We start from the raw sequence: 16790 nt of genomic DNA on the forward strand, positions 1-16790 counted from the left end.
TTGTCATTCGACTTTAAATTTCAATAATAATATTTGATATTGAGTCTTAAAAGATAGATTTCAAAATAAAGAATGTAAAAATAACTGAGCACTTTTTAATTAAAATAATTATTTTCTTAAAACAAAGACTATTAAAGTTAAAAACTACATTCTTCCAAGAAAAGAGACATAAGTGGACACATTATTAATATAACTAAGTCAATAATTTGGCATTCCTAGATTATTAGTCCTTGTTGCCTATAGGCAGGGGCTAATGTTTTTGCCTAACTTTTGGTATTCAATCTTCTCTCGAGAATACTAAAAATAGGAAATCAATCCCATAAAAAGATGATTAGTTCTCATTTTCCATTAAACACTATTTTTACATTCAAAATTTTCACCCTCTCATTGGCTCCTTGCCATATTGTCGGTAGTCTTTCTTTTTCTCCACACAAGATTGGAAGGAAATTCACCTTTTACCAATGGATTGTGGCAAAACATGCCATCTGCAAATGGAATTATGCATAAATGCATAATGAAAAATGCGGTCATGCGAGTCATGCAGCGTGGTTCTATGCATGAATGCTTGTTTATTATGCTGCAATTTAGGCAATAGTTTCACTAATTTACAAAGCAAGTGATTCTTCTGTTCAAGCATATCCTATAGCAAGACCAACATCAATACACAAGAAACAATTTATCTAGTACTAACAACATTAGACCAGGCATCCAAACCAGCAATGGCAGACTCAACAGAAGTGAGATTAGTTACTATAGCTTCAGTAGTAGATCCATATGGAGTGTTAGTCCACCTACATTCTTTGCATGCAAAGATGCTTTCCCAAAAATTATTAAGTTTATTTACTCATCAAGTCAACATATGATCAATTCATATGAAGATGGAGTATAATTTTTATTCATCTATCTCAATAATGTTAAGAGAATGTATTGAGTTCTATCTCAATCAAGACATTACAAAGGTGGTTGGCTTGCTCAAACTACATTTCCATGACTGCTTCATGTAGGCACACTCATTTGAAAAATACCCTAGTTACATTTATTTTTAGGTATTTCATGTGTTAATCAACCTTTTTTGGGTATGAATTTGATAGGGATGTGATACTTCAGTGCTATTGAATGAGTCATCAAATGAGAGGGCGACTCTACCAAATGTACCATTGCAAGAGATGACCTTCACAATTATTAATGACATAAAAGAAAGAGTGGAAGCAACTTGTAGTGGAATTGTGTCATGCATAGACATCTGGGCTTTGGCTGCTCTTGACTCTATCAACAAGGTCTTGAACTTTTTAGTTCCAACCACAGTTTTCATCTTATTGATTAAGTTTTCCAAATTTTTGTAGGTTGTTTTCTTAAATAAATTTGAGTGTTCTTTTTGAAGGCTAGAGGACCATTCTATCCATTATTGCTAGAAAGGAGAGACAACCTTAGCTTTGTAAATTTAACAACTATTCTTAACAATTTACATGCACCCTATTTGAGCATAATTGGTCTTATGAGTGTCTTGTCTCTCAAAAACTTAATGTTCACAGATTTGGTGGCTCTTTCAAGCAAACAATTATATATTTGTTATTATTGATCTTATCAATAGATATTCCCATTAATTTTGTTTCTTACAACATTTGATTTTCGGGTGTGCACAGATCCGGTGGCTCTTTTAGGTAAACATTTATATATATTTTTAAGTTATTAATCCTATCAATAGGTTTTCTGATGATTTTGTTTCTTACAACAGTTGATTTTTAGGTGGGAACACAATTGACAAAGCGAGCTACTCATCATTCGATAATAGACTACACAACACCACAATTGGTGAAAAGCAACAAGATCTAACTCTTGACCAAAAATTTGCTAATCAACTTTACCTCATTTATCCCACAAATATAACTCTAAATACAAATAAAATGGATATTCAATGTTTTTGAAAATAAGTATTACATGGACCTTCTCAATAGATAGACACTTTTCACATTTGGCCAGACCCTGTACTTGAATAGTAGAACTTGAGATGTGCTAATTGATTTTACAATGAATCAAACATCCTTCTTTGAACAATCATTTTGAGCATGTTGAACAATTCATTTTGAACATGTTGATGACGGGTCACCTAGATATCCTCAAAGGTGATATGGTTTCCTAGGTGGTTTAGCCTGTTTACTACATGGAAGCATTAAAGATAGAATTGTAGCCAACTACAAAAGTTAAGCCATAAACATAGGCCAAGACACATGTAGAGAGTTTTTATATGTTGTTGGGGTTTAAGTTTCTTAGTTTTTCTTATTTTGATTTGGGATGTGATTTAATGTTTTTTGTCTTCAGATTTTCTTAATATTCTTGTTGTAAATTTTTTAATTTTTTTTTTCAAATGGATGAAAAGGTTGATTCTCACTATATGCTTCTAAGGGTTTCACAAATAAATTTTTTTTCTTTTTCAATTTCAGACAATATATCAAAATTTGAGTCTTTTTTACCAAGTTTTTTCTAATTGTATTTTAGTTGTACCGGTTTGCAAAGTATATGAGTTGCATGTCAATGCTTAGATTTGCACATATTTATCATAGTCGGAAGCTATATTTTTGTGATAAAAATTAATGTAATAGTTTCTTTTAAGTTTTTAACTCTTGGTTTGTCAATGCTTAGATCTATGTACTTTCAAATATTCATTAGAGGGGACATCAGTTTTAAATCTTTTTTATTGTATTGGCAAGTTGTGTTTAACAACACAATGACTATGGTAGAAATGTTAGGTTTCATAGTATTTATTCATGAGATATTCCATCCTAATGTGTCTTTCATGTATTTTCTATAAAATAATATTTGTACCTTCTAGAACTAAAGTTTTAAAAATAATAGAATAAATTTAAATGGCAGTAGAAATGTCTTAACATTTGTAGTGTCATGTCAATTGGTATTAGCATCTATAGAAGTATCAGCTTGAGGGCTTCCCTTTACCATAAATAGAGAAAATTTAACCAAAGTGCTCCATTAAACAAATGATAGAATATAAAATTGTAAAAATCCACAAGTTGAAAGTTCAAATTGAGTGCAAGATGAGGGAATTTGAGTGAATTTGCATATGGATTAAAGCCTGGATGCTTCTCATCCTATCCATGAAATGTTTTCAATGGATATCAAGATAGATTAAAGCATGGATGCTTGTTATCCTATCCATGAGATGTTTTCAATGGACTTGGTGAGGGTTGAACCATAATTGCATTTTGTGTCTAGAGAGTAGATCAAAGGAATGGGGTCAATCTTTTCTCCACTATCTTTATTTGGATTTTTACATTTTTTAATTTGCCCATCTTTGTTCCATTTTTCTCTCATTTTATATTGACTTTCTATTGTTATATATACATAGAAAAATTCATTTGTTTGTGTTTCAAAAAACCACACCAATGCTGCGCTACTTTCCCAATTACTGGGGATCATTCTAATTACTAGTGTCACAACATGTGATCACCATTCCCCTACTACCATACAATTTTCTAGTCCAATAAGATACTATCACCATTTCCCTACTACCATACCATTCAACCCCACTTTTCAATATCCATGAGGAGGTGTTAGCCTCAGAAATCCTCCCAATATTGCTGGTATGTCAACATCACTTTCATAGCGTGGAACCAACAACTATTGATGAAGGAAGATAAGTTGCATCATTGTCACTCAAAAGTTTATTAGAAACACTACTATAGATTATTTGTTGGTCATAGATATCTATGTACTTAAACTTTGGCAACTCATTCCCTTATTCACTCTCTCTACATATTGTTTAGTCTTCAACTTTCCAAAGCCATCTCCAAATACCTTCCTCCTACTCTAGTATAAGTAGGGACTAGAGCTACATGCAACCCTTGTTTAAAGGAAAAAAACTAGTTTAGTATGCTAATATAGTAAAAATGGTTTCAAGTATTGTCAAATATTGTTTGATGCAAGGAAAATTAATTGCAAGGAAAATTGTGAATATAATTATTGAGAACAAATATATTGGAGTAAATTATAAAAAATCTAATCAACCAATTGAAATATGTTCAAAGATTTATAGTTTGTATCTTGATAATTATTTATTATAGATCTAAATAAATAATTAAGGTTTCCTACAATCTAACATGTTCAAAGTTAATTCGTCAATATCATATCAAATGACTATATATATATCAAGCAAATTGGAATTGATTAAATTTTAAAAGTTAAATAATTGTAATAAGTCATTATGTGTGTTTCTAGATTCTTGTTCAAATGACATGGACTTTAATAATATTGATAATCTATGAATAACATTTATAATTATATTAAGAGTATGAAGCCTTCTAAGTCTTTTCATATGTCCCACCTTTCCATGCCAAAAAGATGCACCAAGATATGGATTCAAGATAGTTTATAAGTTGCACCAAAAAGGTGAAAAGAGGATTAATTAAGGGAATTGACAAATGAAAATTCTATGACATGATCATTTTATATAAATTGCAAATCATTTTTATAATAGTAATATGAAGTATATTGGTCACTCAACCACCTTCTTAACACTCACCATCACCCTTGTTTTGACTAGACCTTCCATTATGCATCATACATTATACTCCTCCCTAACTAAGAAAAAATCTATATCTTATAATTTAATATCACCTCTTTAGACAATATTATTCCTTTCCATAATTTTCATACTAAGAATATCCAATTGCTACTAATTCAAACTTTAGCAGAACTAAAGCAAAGGTAAAAGCTAAGAAACTATATATATTGAATGAACCCAAAGAAGAAAACAAGTCATTAGTGTATAAAGAATCATAGAAAAATAAAAATAAAAACTATTCAAAATTGATGGAAAGAAAAACCTACCATATACATAACATGATTAATTCTTTGAATGTAAGAATTTGCATGAAACTCCATGCTATTTTTCTAGCATGGCTCAAAATACTATTTATTTTATAAAAATTATCACTAATAGGTGTTGGAGATGCATGTATTATGAGAATTGGACTATACTCACTTATGATAGACCACTGTAAGATTTTATCTTCATATTTGATAGATGTGCATTAATAATAATTATTATGCTTATTCTTTAAAAATATTCAAGGTCATTTTCTGAATGCACAACATATATGCTAATAGTGAAATAATATTTTACCTATAAAACGATGTTGTATGTAGTTGAGCACAATATGTTGATCGATGCAATTACTACCTCCTTATGTATTTCATATTTAAGAGTTAGTAATGACAATAATTTTCACTATTTGACGATAAAAGAAATTTTGTATTAGTAAAAAGTAGTAAAGAAAATGACAAGAATATGGATGAATAAGATCAATGTAATGATATCAGTGGTTGATGAATGCCAAATCAAATAGTGTAAAGTGGTTAGGGAAAATGGATGTACTAGATTATTTCAATGGTCTTGCTTATTTGTGTACAATTAGGGATTACTGGATGAAACAATTAGGTCATCACTTTCAAAAAATAAATGCCTTTGAGGTAACAAGATACAGGGGAGGGATTCGAAAACATGCACACCCTATATTCTATGGTTCACATGAGGTGCCATTTGGACCTAAAAACTTTAAAAATGGTAAGCCATATAGACTGCCTAATTTTTTTAATTTTAGGATGTCTTTTGCCACATTTATCCCACATTCATGTTGGACATGTTAGTTTTTGGCCATTTTGGTGACCTACATAGGACATGCATTGACCCATTACCATCTTCCCACAATAACATGTGAACAATGATGGTGGTTGTGTGGCATCAAATCACATGGTCACCATTCAAACAAATAATTTAATGTATCCTAGTTTTTCCACCCATTACTCTTCCTCATAATGAAATTAATTTCACATTAGCTCACCTTCCTTCCCCCACAAGTTTTCCCATTATCAACCAAATTGAATGCACCTATCCTACTTCCATTTGAGATTGCTTTCCTACCTTTCTCTCCTATGTAATCTTTGGTCCTAGAAAATTTGCAAAAGAGGACATGCTCACTTCAAATCCATTACTGGTTGTTTCTTGATTTTTGTTTTGTACTAAACTTTTATTGACTTGCAAGCTATGTGAGGAGGGTTTTAAGGCCATGCCATAGAGTATATTTCAGTGTATTTTTGAAACCAAGTTTTTGACCTGGTGAGGAGAAATCCTAGTTAGCACCTACTTTTGCCAATTTTGGATAATTATCCCTCTTTTGAGTTTGATTTTTCTTTTATCTCTAACTCTAATATGTGGTTTGATTTGTGTTCATGGATTCTTTTTACCTTTAGGAACACACCAATATGTGTTCATAATTACAATGAAATATGTGAGGGAAATGCACTCATTTGTTCAGGCTTCACTACTATTTTGATGGTCGTATAAAATAATATAAATATTGGATTGCTATATTACTATTCATCATTTGTTACATTGTTAAGCTTAAATATTAAGTGCTCTAGTTGGGGTTTTAATTTTCCCTACTACTATTAGAATTTCCATTGAACTCTTTTATAGATAAAATTGATAGTCATATAGAAACCTTTTTATTCTAATCATTAAAACTTAATGTAATAAATTGAATTTACTATTTTTGTTTATTGCTATCATTTTCATTTCCAATTCACTATTACTAATAAAAATATATGAATTTATATATTGTAACACCCAAAAATTGGGCAAAAATACACGAACAATTTTTTTTTTATAAAGTTAATAAACACATGTTAGCACATGCTAAATTGAATACGTTACAAAAATTTAAGATAGGATTGAAGTGAGCTTTGATTGTAATTCATAATGATGTAGAGTTGACATCTCACACCTATTGCACCATGACGAAACCTTAGGTTTTAGTGCTACAGGAACACTTAGTTCGGGTTGCATAACTCAATTTAACTAAATTATAGTTAAGATGTGACATCATATTCAAGGAAACATTAGAGTTCCATATTTCTCAAGTTAAATTTGAATTAAATATGTTTATTTGAGTAAGGTAGATTCATGTAATTTAGTTCCCTGACATGCATGTGGAATAACACCACAACGATGGGACATTCGGGTTTTCACCCCAATTGTTGATTTAATCAACCTTACTTGATCATTTTTCATTTTGCATTATTATGTTCATTAAATTTCACAAGTTATATTAGGTTATTATGTAACCTCATATTCGCTTCAGTGTGATAGTTCAATCCCTTGGGTGAACCAGTTTGCATCATATCTGAAGTTGATCTATCCACTAAGAACTTGATCTCATTTATAATATTACTATAATTTAACTAATTAAATCATTATTATTCATCATTTAATTTATTTAGAACATTCACATCATTTTAAAACATAACCCCTAAGCAAGTTATCTAGTCAACTATGACTTACAACACTTAGATCGTTATATTAACTCTAACTAACTCAGTAACACCTAATAACCAAAATATTAATAACAATAAGAATTATATTTAACTCTGAATTTAGTTGAAATAATATACTAATTAAATCAATATTCTATGATAAATTTGATTATACATTTACCCCTACAATGAAACATTATACCACTTTCGAATAAACCTATCTCTATTTCAACTACAATATTACATCAAAATATTAATAACCCATACGCATTAAAATAATTAATTGCATCTAATATATGTATTCAAATATAAATCTACAATTAAAATTTATTTATCCATAAAAAAATGAACTAACTAACCGCTAATAATATAAACATTTGTATTTTTACTACTAAAATATAATTCTAAATAACTTACAAACAACTTGCATACCTATTAGTGAACAGATTTTTCATTTAGATAGAAACATAAATAATGACTCAACATTCTTGATTAGGAAGAACAAAACACACTAACAGTTGGATTAGTTATCATTGATTGATAAATATCCTCTAAATTAAGATGTACAACTCCCTCATTTACAGATTTGCAATGAATTTAAATGATAGGATGTACCTTTAACTTGAAGGTACTTAAGGTTTTATGACATTCATTCATAGACATGGAATGAATGCAATTTCTAGATTTATAAACCATATAGAAGAAGAAAGGCGAAGAAACAATCACAAGACTACTTGGCTAATTTTTCATATCATAGAAGAGAGAGACGAGAAGTCATAAATATCTTTATGCAAAAAAAACTATGAGTACATGACCACAAGACTACATATATGGAAGCCGATGTGGTAATACAAAATTGCATCTAAAACTAGAATTAGAAGACCACAAGATCTTCTTAAATCAGATATACTAGTGCGCAAACCATAGGATTAGGTACATGCATATCTTTTATTTCAAAAACTAAAATAAAATGATAATTGTATCATTCCATCCCTGTTATTACAATCGATCTGCATAAAAACACAAACTCCTTCCCCTGATATCAAAATGTACTCCTTTCCTGCAGCTGCACCTTTAGAACATACCACTCCCTAAAAAGAAGGAACTCTGCTTATGGCTTTGAGCCTCATATTTATCTTTTTCTCAGTTAGTTCTTTTTTTAAGTTATCTCCTAACCGCTTCTTAGAATGTCTTCTTTTACCATGGGTTCCTTTTCATGGGAATAAGGCTTGGTTTAATAATTGATTTTTGATTATTTTGAATATTGATGTCTCAAAACTAATTTTTTTTTACAAACCCATGAAAGCATTCACTAATATAATCAATTTTCAAGAATCACTAACATTTTATCACAAAATAAAATATTTTGTGGTATGGGATGATGGATCAGTTATATACTTATGACATGGGTCTTTTATGGGCATGTTCCATGCCTACCATTGCCCTGCAGTTAGAATAAGAGCATTCTGGTCTCTTTGAGATACCTCTACATAGTTGCATGTATCTTTTGATTGCAAAGAAAATTTGCTAATTGTTCTAGTCAAATCATGCACCATTTAATTCTCCACAACATATCCAAAACTTGGCCAAATCTAATAGTGCAATCAAAAGTTATGGCCCTCATACTGAGACCTATTTTTCAATCTTCAAAAAATTTGTCATTATAAGCTACTGAAGAAATCCTTTGTGCATAGTCGTTTATAACTTTTAATGCTAGATGTCCTTTTTCAATCACTCCAGTGAAAAGATTGGTAACTAGCCTTAAAACAACACATCCAAAAATGAGTGCAATCCAATGGTGGGGTAAAAAGTTATGGCCCCCAAACCGGGACTAATTTTCTTGACTGCAAAAAAATTATGTTCAAATTACTATCAACAAAATCAGTTTTTACTACTCCATCTTTATAAACTAATAGATGGTGAACAATATATGCTAGTTATTATCATTTTCTTTATACTCTCAGCATTTGGCAAGACATGAGTCATAATATCTTTAGCATAGGAGAGCACCCTTGTATTTTGAGAGTCCCAGTTAAATTGAATTTCTCCTGTTATACTGAGCATGGTTGAAATTTGATTCCTCACTAAAATATTCCTCTCATTGAAATGAGAAATCACCATTATCTGCATCTTGGAATGCATTGATAATTGGGCTCTTTGGACTTGGAGCTTGAGTTTGAACTAAAACCTTATGCCTAAACTTCAAACTTGAGCTTGAGAACCTCTCTAAAATCCTTGAATCTGCACTTGTGAACTTGCATTTTGAGCTTGAACTGAGACTTCTAAAAATTGAAGCTTGGACTTGAAATTGGCTTTGAAGTTGAAGTTGAAGTTTAACTTTGAAATCTTTGGTTCAAGTTCAAGTTCAACTTAAACCTAGAATGTTGTGTTTTCACAAAATAAACCTTGTAAAGGTATTATTAGCAACAAAAACTAACAAGAAATCGAGGAAATCAGAGAATCTTTTTCAAAATGATTGACTTTTAAAGCTTAAAATTTGGGTACTAAAAGTAGACTAACAATACCCATCTCCCCAAAAATCACAACTTATATATTCTACCTAATACCTAGTTTGTAGTAAATAATTATTTTAAATACTAATTACTACTCTAATACCAAATAAAATATTCTAACCTATTTCTTAACCTACCCTTACCACCTATCCTAATTCTCCCCATTCCTCGACCTCTTGCTAAGTGGCCTTCCCACTTGTTTGTGTGCCTACCCAAGTGGGTAGGCAGTCGCCAAGGTCTGTGGTCTCTTTAAAATGCATGGGGGAGTGCTTTGAAATGGAGTCAGTGCTTAGTCTTGGCTGGGCATGGTAGAAAGGAAGAAGTGCTTTCTAATGAATGGTTCATAAGGCACAACACTTGGTGAAGGTTTTTCAAATGGGGTTACAAGCTTTGGGTTTAATGTAATGTCCCCTTTCTAGCATTCATAGCATGATGTTGTCGTTAGCCTATTTCCCCACAGTCCCGTAGGCTAACTAGGACATTAAAGAGGCTTAGAGGCCATTTGGCCTAGACAGTTTCAGTTGCAGGTCTTTCTGAGGGGTTCTGGGGCAACTTTGGGCATACTTACTATTTATAGTAAGTCATCTTGGACATAGCTGGACATTCAGTCACAGTGGTATGTCGATGGTAATTGTTTAAAATCGACAGGAAAACTTATTTATCATTGATGAGATTTGTTATGCATTGATAAAGCCATTTTATAAAGTTAAATTTAAATATTTAACTTTATTAATGCATAGACTATAGTTTGTGGGAAATATTTAAATTAAAAGAGTTCCCTTTATTTTTATAACACATTGGAGACATAAGGTACATAAAGGGAGTTATGTTTTATCCCACATTGAGAAAACGAAGGATTGAGCTCTTGTGAGAACACTATAAAAGAAATGGAAGAGCTTTTTTTTGTATGCTTGGATGAAGATTAATGTTATGTTGCTGGATATCTGATTATCAAGCTTGGAGGACGGAATCCCTCTTTGCTAGCATTCTCTTCGCTGTTGGAAGACACAGTCAGGAGGATCAAGGGTGTTTTCACTTTAGGAAACACACTGGGTTTCATTTGGGGTGTTCGCATAAAGAAATTTACAAGGGTTTGAGGTGCAGATCTGAAGTTAGTTATTGCTATAGTGCCTCATGAACAGTATTTTGCTACAGTCGGCATGAACAGTATTTTGCTACAGTACGGCATGAATAGTGTTGGTATCAAGTTTACTTGTTTTTTCGGCTGATTAGAAGTTTGGAAGGCTGCCGACTACATCTGCAAAATACTACGACAACTAATTCCAGGTTTCTTCTGTCAATTTTTGATACTTTGCATAATAATTGTTGAATACAAGTCTGAATAGTTGTTGCAACCTTTAAGGCAGCTGTAAGTGCACATCTACATTTAAAAATCACCCTTTATCAGCAGATTGAAAGAGTTTCCAAATTTTTCATATACTGTTGAATGTGTGCCAAGTGTTTGTGAAAATGTTATGATGTGTATTATGCATTTTAATGTCACTTCATAGTTGTTCGTAAATCTACTCATTGGAAAGCAATTTATTGAGGAAATCAACTTTATGAGTTTGCATACAAAGTGTTTGACAATATTCCTTAAGTTAAATTTCTACAAGTCAAAGTTCAAATCAGGGGAGGATATTACAGTGGTATCAGAGCTATAAGTCCTGCCATCCTCTGGAGGTCTTATAGGAAATTTGGAACTAGCGAATAGAGGGGAAAGTGTTTGATGAAATGTTAAAACACTAAAATCAGAGCATTTATGTTTGAGCATGCGACAGGGGCCTTATAATTTCCGCAATACCAGAGCAAGACAAAGTAGGAGTTTAGACCTGCAAAGCAAATAGTTAGTTCATCCGTACAGGGGGGTATAGAATCTAGTCATACAGACACAACGGAGGTATTCTTTGATCAAGACAACAATATGGGTGACCGAGATGACAGGAATACAAGATTAGGTGGAGGCGGGAATGCCGGTCCAGAGCCTAGAGAGGAAAGATTCTTACAATTATTAGAGACCTTGGTATAGGGTTAGCGAGTAGCAGAACAAAGGGCACAAGAACAGAATCAGAGATTGGATCTTATGATGCAGATGATGGCTCGTCAAATGGGGTTGAATGCTAACATGGGTGGAGGAAATAATCAGAATGGTAACAATCAGAATGGAAATGATCAGGATGGGACACATAATGGAGATGAACAAGTTGGGAACAATTTCGGTCATGCACCCTAGTGAGCTAGGACAGTGAGTTCAAGGCCCATGATTCCTACATTTCCTCCTAGAGCTCCAAAGCAGCTCGTACCAGAGCCCCAGATTACTGATATACAGGACCAGTTGAGGAGAGATTGGGAATCCAGAGGGCTACGGAAGAAAGTAGGGAGACTTGAGTTACCATATTATGATGGCTCAAGAAAGTCTATAGCAAGAGCTTGGGTTCAAAAGCTTGACACATACTTTCAATTGAACCCTATGCCCGAGGAAGAAGCTATTAAGTATGCAGCAATTCATCTGGATGGGTTAGCACATGAGTGGTGGCATCATGGTATGGTCACTATGGGACATGCACACATTACCTCATATGTGGAGTTTACAGAGAGGCTGATTGAACATTTTGATAGGAAGGATCCAAAACTCCATTTCAAGGAGTTAGCTCAGCTTAAACAGTGGGGATCATTGGAAACATACATTTCAGAGTTTTAGAAACTTGCAGTGTTAGTAACAGATGTATCTGAACAGAGGATACTAGTTCTATTTATGGATGGGTTAGCTGATCCATTGAGAGGGTGGATTAAAGCTCTCAACCCTCCCACTTTGAAGGAAGCCATTAAGAAAGCTCGTGACATGGATTCCTCTTCATCTTCAAAAAATAAATTCCAGGCAAAGAGTTTCCCTTCGAGGAAAGATAAGGACAGGAAACCTTTTCATAAAGAGGTTCAGCCAGCTAAGGAGGAAAGTAAGAGGTTGGACAATGAGACACTTAATGATCTCAGGAAGAAGAAGCTTTGTTTTCATTGCAGGGAGCCTTGGGATTTTTCACATAAGTGTCCATTGAAAGCAAAAGCTAAGCAGATGGAGTACTTTTCAGCCGAAGAGTTAGTAGATGGAGATTCAGAGCAGTCATCCGAATTAGATGGAGATGATGATAGTTCTTCACAGGAGGAAGCACGCGGTGATAGCACGATAGCTCAGTTGTCAAGTATACAGGAGGCTGTCACTTTCAGAGTTAGGGGAACCTTGGATGGACAGAGAGTTGTGGCACTCATTGATACAGGGGCGACACATAACTTCATTGATGAGAAGTTTGTGACACGCAGAGGGCTACATACAGAGGAGCATAGGGGATTTAAGGTGATAGTTGTCGATGGCTTCAAAATTGAATGTACCAAGAAAATCTCCAACTTGCAGCTTCGTTTGGGAGATTATGACATGACAGGAGATTTCTTTGTGGTCAACATTGGTGATCAGGATATGGTGCTTGGGATGAACTGGATGAAGTCTCTGGTAGAGTTTACATTTAACCTTGAGAAAATGGAAATGAGGTTTGAGGCAAATGGTAAGGAGATAGTGCTCAGAGGTTTGTCAGATGGGAGACTTTGAGTGGTGTCACTCAAGCCGATGCAGAGTTTCTTTAGACATGATCAGGTGCAGTGGGCAGCAGAGTTTAGAGTAATGCCTGAGATGACAGAGCAACATAAACAAGAGTATCCACCTGATGTACAAAAAATAATAACCAAACATACTAAGGTGTTTGGTGAGATACCTCCAGGGAGACCCTCGGATAGGGGAATCGAGCATGTTATTGAATTAGAGGAAGGGGCTAAGCCAGTTATCATCACACCTTACCGCCATCCGAAGAGATGTAAGGATGAAATAGAAAAGGCAATTAAGGAGTTGATTGACATGGGGCACATACGGCCAAGAAAAAGTCCTTTCGCTTCTTCAGTAGTATTGGTGAAGAAGAAGGATGGTACAATGAGGATGTGCATTGATTATAGGGAGCTAAACAAGAAGACAATCAAGAACCGATACCCTATCCCACGCATCGATGAGCTTATTGATGAATTGCATGGTGCATGCTACTTCTCCAAGATTGATTTGAGATTTGGCTACCATCAGATACGGGTTAGAGAGGTGGATGTGGAGAAGATAGCTTTTAGATGCCACTATGGACATTTTGAGTTCTTAGTCATGCCCTTTGGGTTGACAAATGCCCCTGCCACTTTCTAGTCCTGTATGAATAGAGTGTTTAGAGATCAGTTGAGGAAGTTTGTGTTATTTTTTTTGATGATATAATGATATACAACCGTACTTGGGAGGAACATTTGAAGCATATTGATACAATGCTCAGTATTCTAGAGAGGGAGTCATTATATGCCAAGATGAGTAAATGTGAGTTTGGGATGACAGAGTTGCTCTATTTAGGGCATATTATTAGTGCAGGAAGTGTTCGGGTTGACCCAGACAAGATCAGGGCCATTTTGGATTGGCCACACCGAGGAACACTTCACAACTCAAGGGATTTCTCAGGCTTTGTGGGTTCTACCGCAGATTTGTGAAGGGATTTTCACAGATAGCAACACCACTTACAGATTTGACACGGAAAGATAGTTTCAAGTGGTCAGAGAGGGCTCAGGATTGTTTTGAAAAGTTTAAGGAGCTGATGAGTACATGTCCTGTTTTAGCCATTCCAGATTTCACAGGCCCTTTGAGCTGCAGTGTGATGCCTCGGGAGAGGGCATAGGAGCTATTTTCATGCAAGACAAACATCCCATCGCATATGAGAGTAGAAAATTATGAGGTGTGGAGAGAACCTACAACATCTACGACAAAGAGATGCTAGCAATCATGCACGCGCTAGCTAAGTTCAAGAAGCACTTAGTGGGAAGCTGGTTCACAGTAAAAACAAATCATAATAGCTTGAAACATTTCCTTGGACAGAAGGACCTTAATGACAGGCAACAGAAATGGGTGAGTAAATTACAGGCCTATGATTTCGACATAGCCTATGTCAAAGGGAAGAAAAATATTGTTGCAGATGCTTTATCTAGAAGGCCTCATTTGTTTGCTGTTGGGATAGTCATGGATGATTGGAGAGAGATAATCTTGGCAGAATATGCTAAGGATAGTTGGGCATCTAGCATTATTGAGGGAGCTATTCAAGATAGTCGATACACTGTCGTAAATGATCTGATCATCTACAAGGAAAGGATTTATTTAGTACCTGGGTCTGCTATGAAGCAGAAGATTTTGAGGGCATTTCATGATTCACCAATGGCAGGACATCCCAGATTCTTTAAGACATATCGACAGGTGAGAGAGCGCTTCACTTGGAAAGGACTCAAATCAGAGGTGCTTCAGTTTGTGAGGGAATGCCCTGTGTGTCAGCAGAACAAACAGGAACATTCTTTTTCGGGTGGTTTACTACAGCCCCTACCCATACCAGAGAAGAAGTGGGATAACATTTCCATAGATTTTATCACAGGCCTCCCCAAGGCATAGGGTCGGGATTATATCTTTGTTGTGGTAGACAGATTGACGAAATTTGCACATTTCTTTGCAATTTCGTCTACATATTCAGCAGCACAAACATCAGAACTATTTTTTCGAGAGGTATTCAGACTACATGGGATACCACAGAGCATAGTCAGTGACAGAGACAACAGATTTATGAGCCACTTTTGGCAGGAGTTGTTCAGGTTATGTGGAACAGAGCTCACTCTGAGTACCAGCTACCACCCCCAAACTGATGGGCAGACAGAGATAGTGAACAAATGGGTTGAGGGGTACCTTCGAAACTAGATTGCAGGAGAGCAGAAGGCTTGGGTGAAGTGGCTACATCTAGGGGTGTACTGCTATAATACCTCTTTCCATATGTCTATTCAAATGTCCCCTTTTATGGCACTGTATGGGTATGATGCTCCTAATTTTTTGGATTTGTTATTTGGGGACAACAGGGTGCCTAAGGCCAAGGATACTTTGCAGGAGTGCCAGGACATTATGCGATCCTTGAAGGAAAATTTACAAAAAGCACAAAATTAGCAGAAGCAATATGCGAATCAACATAGGGTTGAGAGGTCTTTTGAGGTGGGAGATATGGTGTACCTCATGTTATAGCCGTATAGACAGTCCTCTCTCAAGAAGAGTGGAGAAGAGAAATTGAAACCACGCTACTATGGACCGTTCAAAGTAATCAGGAGAGTGGGCAAAGTAGCTTATGATTTGGAGTTGCCTGCAAACAGTAAAGTGCATAATGTGTTCCATGTGTCACGCCTTAAGAAGGCATTGGGTCACAATGTGGTGCCTTCAGTAGTATTGCCACCTCTTGATGATGAGGGAAAGCTTATCTTGGTTCCCGAGGCCATACTTGACTCCAGGGAGAGGGTGCTTCGTAGGAGGACTATCAAGGAGTATCTAGTGAAGTGGAGGAACCTACCTGTCGAGGATGCTACTTGGGAAAATGAGCAGATATTGCAGCATCCAGAGCTGAAATTGCTTGAGGACAAGCAATTTTTGGAAGGGCAGACTGTAATGTCCCCTTTCTAGCATTCATAGCATGATGTTTTTGTTAGCCTATTTCCCCACAGTCCCGTAGGCTAACTAGGACATTAAAGGGGCTTAGAGGCCATTTGGCCTAGACAGTTTCAGTTGCAGGTCTTTCTGAGGGGTTCTGGGGCAACTTTGGGCATACTTACTATTTATAGTAAGTCATCTTGGACATAGCCAGACATTCAGTCACAGTGGTATGTCGATGGTAATTGTTTAAAATCGACAGGAAAACTTATTTATCATTGATAAGATTTGTTATGCATTGATAAAGCCATTTTATAAAGTTAAATTTAAATATTTAACTTTATTAATGCATAGACTATAGTTTGTGGGAAATATTTAAATTAAAAGAGTTCCTTTTATTTTTATAACACATTGGAGACATAAGGTACATAAAGGGAGTT

At 34.8% G+C, this 16790-nt stretch overlaps 1 pseudogene; it reads left to right on the top strand.

Annotated features, from left to right (window-relative positions):
• Positions 1 to 911: 911 nt before the first annotated feature.
• Positions 912 to 2140, top strand: LOC149534124 (peroxidase 12-like; annotated as a pseudogene).
• The last annotated feature ends 14650 nt before the right edge of the window (positions 2141 to 16790 follow it).

The sequence above is a fragment of the Cupressus sempervirens genome, chromosome 10 (genome assembly GCF_028749045.1).
Source record: "Cupressus sempervirens isolate cs-2001-9-10 chromosome 10, ASM2874904v1, whole genome shotgun sequence".
Lineage (NCBI taxonomy): Eukaryota > Viridiplantae > Streptophyta > Pinopsida > Cupressales > Cupressaceae > Cupressus > Cupressus sempervirens.